The following is a 9,286-nucleotide window of genomic DNA, read 5'->3' as shown; positions in this document are numbered from 1 at the left end:
TATTTTACTCATTGTGCAGCACTTTGTTAACCTTGTTGTTTTTAAAATGTGCTATACAAATAAAGTGGATTGGATTGGATTGGAAGACAACGTCTCCTGTGCTTTCAAAGGATATGAGGACCATCAGTCTCCTTTAGTATGTGAGTTTACAAAAAAAAAATAAAGTCAATTTTGGAAAATTATGGGATGCAAAAAGACATTTATCTCTTACTAAACTGGGCATCATGTTATCTTGTAGCAACCACAGTTAAGCCATTTCATGTTTATATGTGACCAGTCATTAGACACACATCTTTCCATTAACTAGTGAGACCCTGTCCTCCCTCTCCCGAGCCGCCTCCAATAGCTCCTCTGAGTAGGATACCGAGGCGTCCCCAAGCCATCCACCTCCACATGAGGGCGCCAGGCGGCATCCTCACCAGATGCCTGAACCACCTCAACTGGCTCCTCTCAATGTGGAGGAACAGTGATTCTATTTTGACTTATTTGAGAATGAATAACCTTATCTCCTAGTCTATAAGGGAATCCAGAAACCCAACAGAAGAAACTAATTTCAGCTGCTTCTATCCACAATCTCTTTCTTTCGGTCACAACCCACTGCTCTTGACTATATACAACTGGTCAATTCTGGTAAAGTCTTGCCTTTTAGCTCAACTCTGTATTGACCACTACAGACTGGTGAACAGTTCACGTTGATGCAGAGGCAGTGTCAATCCACCTACCAAACCTTTCTTAATTGTCACTTGTGAATAAGACCCTAAGTTGCTGTAACTCCTCCATTTGAGGCAGTACCGTTTCCAGACCCGGGGCCTCAATGGACTGCGTAGGAGTCATACTAAAAGTGCACGTACACTCAAAAGCCGAAAATGCCGAGCGCAAAAAAAAATCTGGATCAATAAAACCATGTGCACGCAGACTTGCACGCAATGTTCGCTTTATGAATCACAGTCCAGCTGGAAGGCTGCGCAGCTGAATCCGCCTCATATCCCGCCCTCTACACGCCCACTTTTTACCATAAATGCATATGGATGAGCCTACTGAGCATGCGCAGTGGCTTCCTGCAGCCTGTTTGGCGTCAGAATGAATGAGATGTGTCGAGCCACCGTGACACTGACTTTCACGGAGACTTAGATCTAGATGATGTGGAGGACAGGAAAACCACATTATTTGGTGATCACAGTAAAAGTTAGAATAAGTATATAAATAGTATACAATAAAATAAAGCGAGTGAGTGGCAGCACGCCGTTGCTGCCCGTTAGTGCCACGACGCAATTACCACTGGGGACAGGGGGGACATGTCCCCCCCCCCCACTTTTCAAAATCATGTATTTGTCCCCCCCACTTTACAGTTTAAAAAACTAACGGTAGGCTCAGCCTGTGATTGCAAATCCTCAAGACTCGCGAAAGCGATGCGAGCAGAGCCCCGATCCCCCCCCTCCCCTCAGAGCTGCTCAGGGCTGATTTATGGTTCCTCATTATACCAACGCAGAGCCTACGGCGTAGGGTACGCGGCGACGCGCACCATACGCCGTACCTTACGGCGTAGGCTCTGCGTTGGTGTAACGCAGAACCATAATTCAGGCTTAAAAGTAAACACAACATGCAAGCACCCGGCATGACAGGCAGATACACACGGGGAGAAGAGACTATTTCTTAAATTTTTATTTTGTTTAAAACTTTATCCTTATGAACGCAATTGTTATATAGTCCAACCTTATTTTAATCAGAACACTTTCTTTTTTCCTCTTCCCCCCCCCCCCCCCCCCCTGCCTGCGTAATGGCTTACTCGTGGAACACATGGATCTATGATGGTGCCGGCTTGGGTGTAAATGGATCTGTAAGTCTGATATGTGATGACATTGACTATGTTTACATGCAGTCCACATTCGTGTTATTGCCAATCTTCGCGTTTTAAAGTGGTTGTTGAGTGCATGCATCCCTCTGATGAGATCGTAGAGGGCATGTCAGTGAATCTGACCTGCTTCACCTATGCTAACCGAGCAGCTAAGAATACTCTGTACAAGGAAAACCCAACGCTGCCTCTGGGATCAGCAGGTATTTATCACTTCTCCTCCATCGGCTCTGAGGATAGAGGGATCTACTCTTGCAAGTCTGAGGATCAACACTGTATCTTTGGTCCTTGATGTCCAGTGTGAGTAAACATCATCTGTTATCATTAGTCTTGAAAAAAAATGTGTGATGTATTAACTGTGTCTTGAGTTTGCATTGGAGGATAGAATGTGATGCTGTAAAGTTTGTTTTGAGAAATTCATTTCAATTCAACAACAAATAGTGATTCAATAAATCCAGTGGAAGAGTCAACAGTCAAAATGACAACCGTAAAATTTGCATTAAAATGAACATAGTTATCAGATGCTGAGGTGGCATTTAGCTGTTTGACTGGAGGTGCCACTATGAAGATCTCAGTGGACGTGAAGCAGGCCAATATAAAAACATAAATCTGTAAAAGAGATAACAAAAACCTTAGTTACGCCCAAACAACAGTTTTGTAGCATCCAGGTGAGGTTTCGGCTATGTGGACCCCCAGGAACTTGAATTGTGGGACGATCTGCACAGAAATTTCCTTGATGTACAGCGCTTCCCCTGAAGTCAATCACCAGGGGCCTCAGTTAAAATGGAGTGCGTAGAATTCATACTAAAAGTGCACGTACACCCAAAAGCCGAAAATGGCGGGCGCAAAAAAAAAATCTGGATCTATATAACCACGCAGACTTCCACGCAATGTTCTCTTTATAAATCACAGTCCAGCTGGAAGGTTGCGCAGCTGAATCCGCCTCATATCCCGCCCTCTACACGCCCACTTCATACCAAAAATGGTATGTTTTTGCATATGAATGAGCCTGCTGAGCATGCGCAGTGGCTTCCTGCAGCCTGTTTGGCGTCAGAATGAATGAGGGTGTACAGCCACGGTGCCACTGAATTTCACTGAGATCTGAGATCGAGATGTTGTGGATGAGGTGGAGGACAGGAAAACGACATTATTTTGTGGTCACAGTAAAAGTAGAAAAATAAATAGTATAAAATACAGCGAGTGAGTGGCAGCACGCCGTTGCTGCGCGGAACGCCGTGAGTGCCCCGGCGCAACAGTGGGGACATGTCCCCCCATCTTTTCAAAATCATGTTTTTGTCCCCCCCACTTTTTATAGTTTAAAAACTAGTTAGAATAGGTATATAAATAGTATACAATAAAATAAAGCGATTGAGTGGCAGCACGCCGTTGCTGCCCGTTAGTGCCACGACGCAATTACCACTGGGGACAGGGGGGACATGCCGCCCCCCCCCCCCCCCCCCCCCCCCACACACACTTTTCAAAATCATGTATTTGTCCCCCTCACTTTTTACAGTTTAAAAACTAACGGTAGGCTCAGCCTGTGATTGCAATTCAATTCAATTCAATTCAATTTTATTTATATAGCGTCTAATACAACAGATGTTGTCTCTAGACGCTTTCCAGAGATCCAGAACATGAACATAAACATAAACATAAACATAAACCCCCGAGCAATTATTATATAAACAATGGCAGGTAAAAACTCCCTTAGTGGGAGAAAAGCCTTAAGCCAAACAGTGGCAAGGAAAAACTCCCCTTTAGGAGGGAAGAAACCTTGAGCAGGACCAGGCTCATAAGGGGGGACCCTCCTGCCGAAGGCCAGACTGGGGGAGTCAGGGACGTCGACAGCACACAGCAGGCAGGTGGAAGCAGCAGCGGGATGACCAGAGGTGGGGGGGGGGGGGCGTCAGCAGCACACAACAGTCATGTGGAAGCAGCAGCGGGATGACCAGAGGGGGGGGGGGGCATCAGCAGCACACAACAGTCATGTGGAAGCAGCAGCGGGATGACCAGAGGGGGGGGGGGGTGCAGGCAGGCGGAAGCAGCAACAGCAGACATCCACGTAGGCAGGTGGAAGAAGCAATGGGATGACCAGAGGGGGGGGAGGGCCGGGAACACAGGCCAGAACGCAGCTCCTGAGGCTCCGGCCTGCAAACATACACAAAAGAGAAAAAAGGGGGGGCCGGCACAAGAAACTACAGGAACAATGGACAAAAATGATAGCTATGAGATATTTATAATAAATAAAAATGGTAATGGAGAAGAGAGGCAGGGAAAAGGAGAGGAGAAGAAGGGTGAGAGGCACCGCCCAGCGGATCATGTCGGTGCCCCCCTGCAGCATAAGCCTATAGCAGCATATCTACCGCGAAGCTATATTTGAGACTAACTATTATAGTTTTGTTCTATAGCTGCGACAATGACTACTGACTCTAACACACTAAAGTTTACACTACCTAGAGATTTACCAACACCAGCTAGAGGTTTACTTAACACTAACTATAAGCTTTACTAAACAGAAAGGTTTTAAGTTTAGTTTTAAAGGTGGAGGTGGTGTCAGCCTCCTTAACCCAGATTGGAAGTTGGTTCCAAAGTAATGGTGCCTGATAGCAGAACGCCCGCCCTCCAAATCTACATTTAGATACTCTAGGAACTACGAGTAAACCTGCACCCTGGGAGCGGAGAGCTCGGCCAGGAACATAAGGCACTATCAAATCTTGTAAATACTGCGGAGCTAAGCCGTTTTGGGCTTTATATGCAAGTAATAAAATTTTAAATTGAATTCTGAATTTTACAGGTAGCCAATGGAGCGACGCTAACACTGGAGAGACGTGGTCTCTCCTGCGAATTCCTGTCAGTACTCGTGCTGCTGCATTTTGGATCAGCTGGAGCCTATTCAGCAAATTACTTGGACATCCTGCTAACAACACATTACAGTAATCCAGTCTAGAAGATACAAACGCATGAACTAGTTTCTCTGCATCCCTCTGCGAGAGGATTTTCCTAATTTTTGCAATATTACGGAGATGGAAAAACGCTATTTTACAAACCTGATTAACATATGGTTTAAACGACAAATCCTGATCGAAAACAACACCAAGGTTTCTCACAGTTGCACTGGAAGCCATCGCAACACCATCTAATCCCTTCCTAAGATGCTCTGGACCAAGAATGATAACCTCTGTTTTATCTGAATTTAGAAGCAAGAAATTTCTGGACATCCAGTCCTTGATGTCCCTAAGACATGCCTGAAGTTTAACTAACGGTTCTGTTTCATCCGGCTTCATAGACAAGTAGAGCTGCGTATCATCAGCATAACAATGAAAGTGTATGCCGTGATTCTGGATTATACTTCCCAACGGCTGCATGTATAAACTGAACAAGACTGGCCCTAGCACTGAACCCATTCATCCAGACTCTCTGTGCGAAGGCGGTCGATGCGAAGACGGGACGGGACCCGCTCCCCCTCCTCCCTCCCGTCTCTCCTCAGAGCTGCTCAGGGCTGATTTATGGTTCCGCGTCAAACCAAAGCGTCAAACCAAAGCAGAGCCTACGGCGTAGGGTCTGCGTTGGTGTGACGCAGAACCATAATTCCGGCTTAAAAGTAAACAACATGCGCGCAAGTACCCGTGCATGACAGGCAGACACACACGGGGAGAAGAGACTATTTCTTTCATTTTTTTTTTTTTAAAACTTTATCCTTATGAACGCAATTGTTATATAGTCCAACTTTCCTTATTTTAATCAGAACACTTTCTTTTTTCCTCTTCGGGGTGGAGTAGTGGGCTCGGAGCGGCAGCCGTCCCCCCCCCGCCGCCTGCTCCGTTATCAGCACTATTTTATTATAAGTCTGATATATGTCGGCTTTTGGGTGTACGTGCACTTTTAGTATGAATCCTACGCACTCCATTTTAAATGAGGCCCCTGCTGATTTCATTCAAGCCGGTTGTTATTTAGAAAATTACAATATTGAAGTCTCGAGGAAACAGGAGGTATGAAGTGCTGTCTCCAAAACTTTAACAGAGGGAGCGGTAGCATTGATAGCAGATTTGATTTGATTAGAAAGAGATTTCTTTATTTTGCAGTGAAGTTCATGGGTCGCCACACTTGGGGGTTTCCCGACTGCTGCTGAGTAACTGAACATATCATCTTTCTCTCTAAACATGTGTGTCCAGATGCTCCAAAGCTCCCGTCTGTGTCAGTGATTTCCTCTGGTGTGATATCAGAGGGAACCTCAGTGACGCTGAGCTGCAGCAGTGATGCTAACCCAGCAGCTAATTACACCTGGTACAAGGAGGATGAAGACTCACCAAAAGCTTCAGGAAACAACTTCACTATCAGTGACTTCAGAGCTGAAAACGGTGGAAATTATTACTGTGATGCCCAGAACAGCAGAGGACGACGTAGATCCAGATTTCATCCGATTGAAGGGGAAGGTACTTTTTAACTTGTCTCTTAATTATCTGATGACTCCACCAGAGATCAGTGACATCACAAAACACACGATAGAAAACCAACCCAGCTCCACAATGAATAATTACATGTGGATTAGTTTTTGTTTTCATCAGGCTCATTTTAAATACAGTTTGAATCATCGACAAAAGTCCAATTAAAACAACACAATGTACAAAGTTATATTTGTTCAATTACCTTCAACACATGGAACCAGTAATATGTGTGTTAAATTATTTGTTTTCAGGTCCATGGAAGTTTCCAGTATCTGTTTTGATTAAAGTTATTTCTCTGCTTTTCTTCATCGTCTCATCCTTACTGTTGATAAGGTAATTACTTCATTTAATTTAATAGAAAACCATTTCGTTTAATTTATTAGGTAACCATTTTATTTCATTTATTATGTTCACATTTCAGTTTCTTTCTGCACTAACTAATATGATAAGCACAAGTTCCTTTACAAAGAGACGTATCTGCCTCAATAATGAAGAAAACAGCTTTCATCTGTGTGTGTACTCTAATTTAAGAGAGAGGTGCTTGAAGAACCAGCTGAGGACTGAGGAGAGACCAGAATACAGTATAGAGGTGAGAATAAATTCAAGCTTTTTGAAGTATCTAACAAGTATAAAAACTTTTATCTATAAGCTGAGAGGAAACAAATCTATCAATGTTTACATCGGCTTTATAACAGAAAAGTTCAGTCTAATGACAAATTTGTGTTAAGAAGATTATGTTTAGAGATCAGGGGCCTCATTTATAAAAGAGTGCGCAGGATTCATACTAAAAGTGCACATAAAGCCAAAAGCCGAAAATGGCGGGCGCAAAATAAAATCCGGATTTATAAAACCCCGTGCACGCACACTTGCACGCAATGATCGCTTTATAAATCACAGTCCAGCTGGAAGGTTGCGCAGGTGAATTTGTCGCATATCCCACCCTCTACACGCCCACTTCATACCATAAATGGGCAATGCAAAGTAGTATTTGCATATGAATGAGCCTGCTGAGCATGCGCAGCGGCATCCTGCAGCCTGTTTGGGCGTCAGGATGAATGAGACGTGTCGAGCCACTGTGCCACTAAATTTCACGGAGACTGAGATGGAGATGTTATGGATGAGGTGGAGGACAGGAAAACAACATTATTTGGTTGTCACAGTAAAAGTAGAAAAAGTACAACTTTAAACTTAAACTTTATTTATTGATATAGCACCAAATCATACAGTATGAATGCAACACATGGTGCTTTACACGCAGAATAAAATAACAATCAGAAAACATAGTTTAAAACATCCCATACGACCCCTACCCCCACCCCCCACGCGTACACACACACTCACTCACACTCATACACATGTGCACACACTCACACGCCCACACACACACAGTAAGTGGACTGGTGACATGGCTTAGCACTAACGATCCAGGTGAGGAGTGAAGAGTATAAAATAAAGCGAGTGAGTGGCAGCACGGCGTTGCTGCCAGTGAGTGCCACGGCGCACTGGGGACAGGGGGGACATGTCCCCCCCACTTTTCAAAATCCTGTATTTGTCCCCCACTTTTTACAGTTTAAAAACTAACGGTAGGCTCAGCCTGTAATTGCAAATCATCAAGACACTCTGTGCGAAGACGATGCGAAGACGGTCCGGCAGCCCCGCTCCCCCTCTCTCCTCCCCTCTCCCCTCAGTGCCGCTCAAGGCTGATTTATGGTTCCGCCTCACACCAACGCAGCCTACGGCGTAGGTGCGCGTCGCCGCGTACCCTACGGCGTAGGCTCTGCGTCGTTTTAACGCGGAACCATAATTTAGGCTTACGCCTAAATTTATATAAAATATATTTAAAAAAATCAGTGTCCCTTTAGGGGCTCCGTAGAGCGTTTAGGGGCTCTACGGAGCCCCTCATTTGTTCTGTCATCAGTCACTCTACAGTTGTCGCGGTGGGTGACTAGAAGGTTCCCGGCGTGTCCTGCACCGCGGCTGCAGCACCAGAGTCCTGACTGACGCTGTGCTTCACACACAGAGGGACACGATCAGCGCTATTATATTATAAGTCTGATATGTGATGACATTATTAAGAGTGTGTCATGAATCTGGCTTCATTTCACCACCTCACCGTCTGCGTCGCCAGTTCCCCGGATCTTACGTAAGTTCCTACGGGAGGGTCAGGGTTGGCGTAGAGATACGCAGATTTTTTGGTTCGTTTTTTCTTTTTAAATCCCAACCTTTGCGTAGAAGGTGGCTTGCGCATCTTTCAAGCCCTGTTTTGTGCGCAAGCAAGCTTTAGAAATGAGGCCCCTGATTATTATCTTATTTATTTCACTGGAAGAAAAGCAAAGCAGCTCAATGTTTTCACTATCTGGAGTTGCAACAGGGTTAATAAAAATAAAACTGATCTTTACTTAACTTTATTGAATGAATTACTTATCTGTGTATCGGATAGATGGTCGATTATCAGAATGTTACAATTCCCACATCGGAGACAAACCTCATCCATTCAACTATTCCAACATGAAGAGCAGGACACAGCCTCAGCTCTCAGGGAGGTGCAGGGTGAGCAGATCCTCACACAGGACAACATTTACTTCACTTCAACAGTTAATATTGTCAAGATACTGTTTTACAGCTTTGACTTCCTGCACCGTGTATCTGTTCCTTTAATTTCATCAGTGAACGTCGATTAGATCATAAATGAGTCAACTATTTATCTGCAGACACTTTCTCACCTTTTGTCTCCATCACAGAAGGAGAGATGGAGCAGCTGAGGAGGATTCATCAGGACTGAACAGAGTCCATGAAGACAGCAGAGCTGAATGAATTCTTGTAGACACATTTACCAAAATGCAGTAACGAGGGGAAAATGTAATATTAAACACATCTCTGAGCGAAGAAGCATATGCACATTTATCGTAGCGCTGTAAGACCTTAGCAGGAAGTAACAGCCTTTATCCTTTTGTAAAATCTTTCATGTGGCTGGAGCTGGTGACCATCT

At 44.6% G+C, this 9,286-nt stretch overlaps 1 long non-coding RNA gene across 1 annotated transcript; it reads left to right on the top strand.

Annotated features, from left to right (window-relative positions):
• The first annotated feature begins 2,122 nt into the window (after positions 1–2,122).
• LOC133454303 (uncharacterized) lies at positions 2,123–9,286 on the top strand. Its single transcript, XR_009783362.1, has 5 exons — positions 2,123–2,152; positions 6,025–6,630; positions 6,829–6,886; positions 8,738–8,847; positions 9,039–9,286. It is a non-coding gene; the product is annotated as an uncharacterized LOC133454303 (long non-coding RNA).

This window comes from Cololabis saira, chromosome 1, assembly GCF_033807715.1.
Source record: "Cololabis saira isolate AMF1-May2022 chromosome 1, fColSai1.1, whole genome shotgun sequence".
Lineage (NCBI taxonomy): Eukaryota > Metazoa > Chordata > Actinopteri > Beloniformes > Belonidae > Cololabis > Cololabis saira.
The sequence above is the reverse complement of the archived record's forward strand: the minus strand, read 5'-3'. Positions and strand labels throughout refer to the sequence as shown.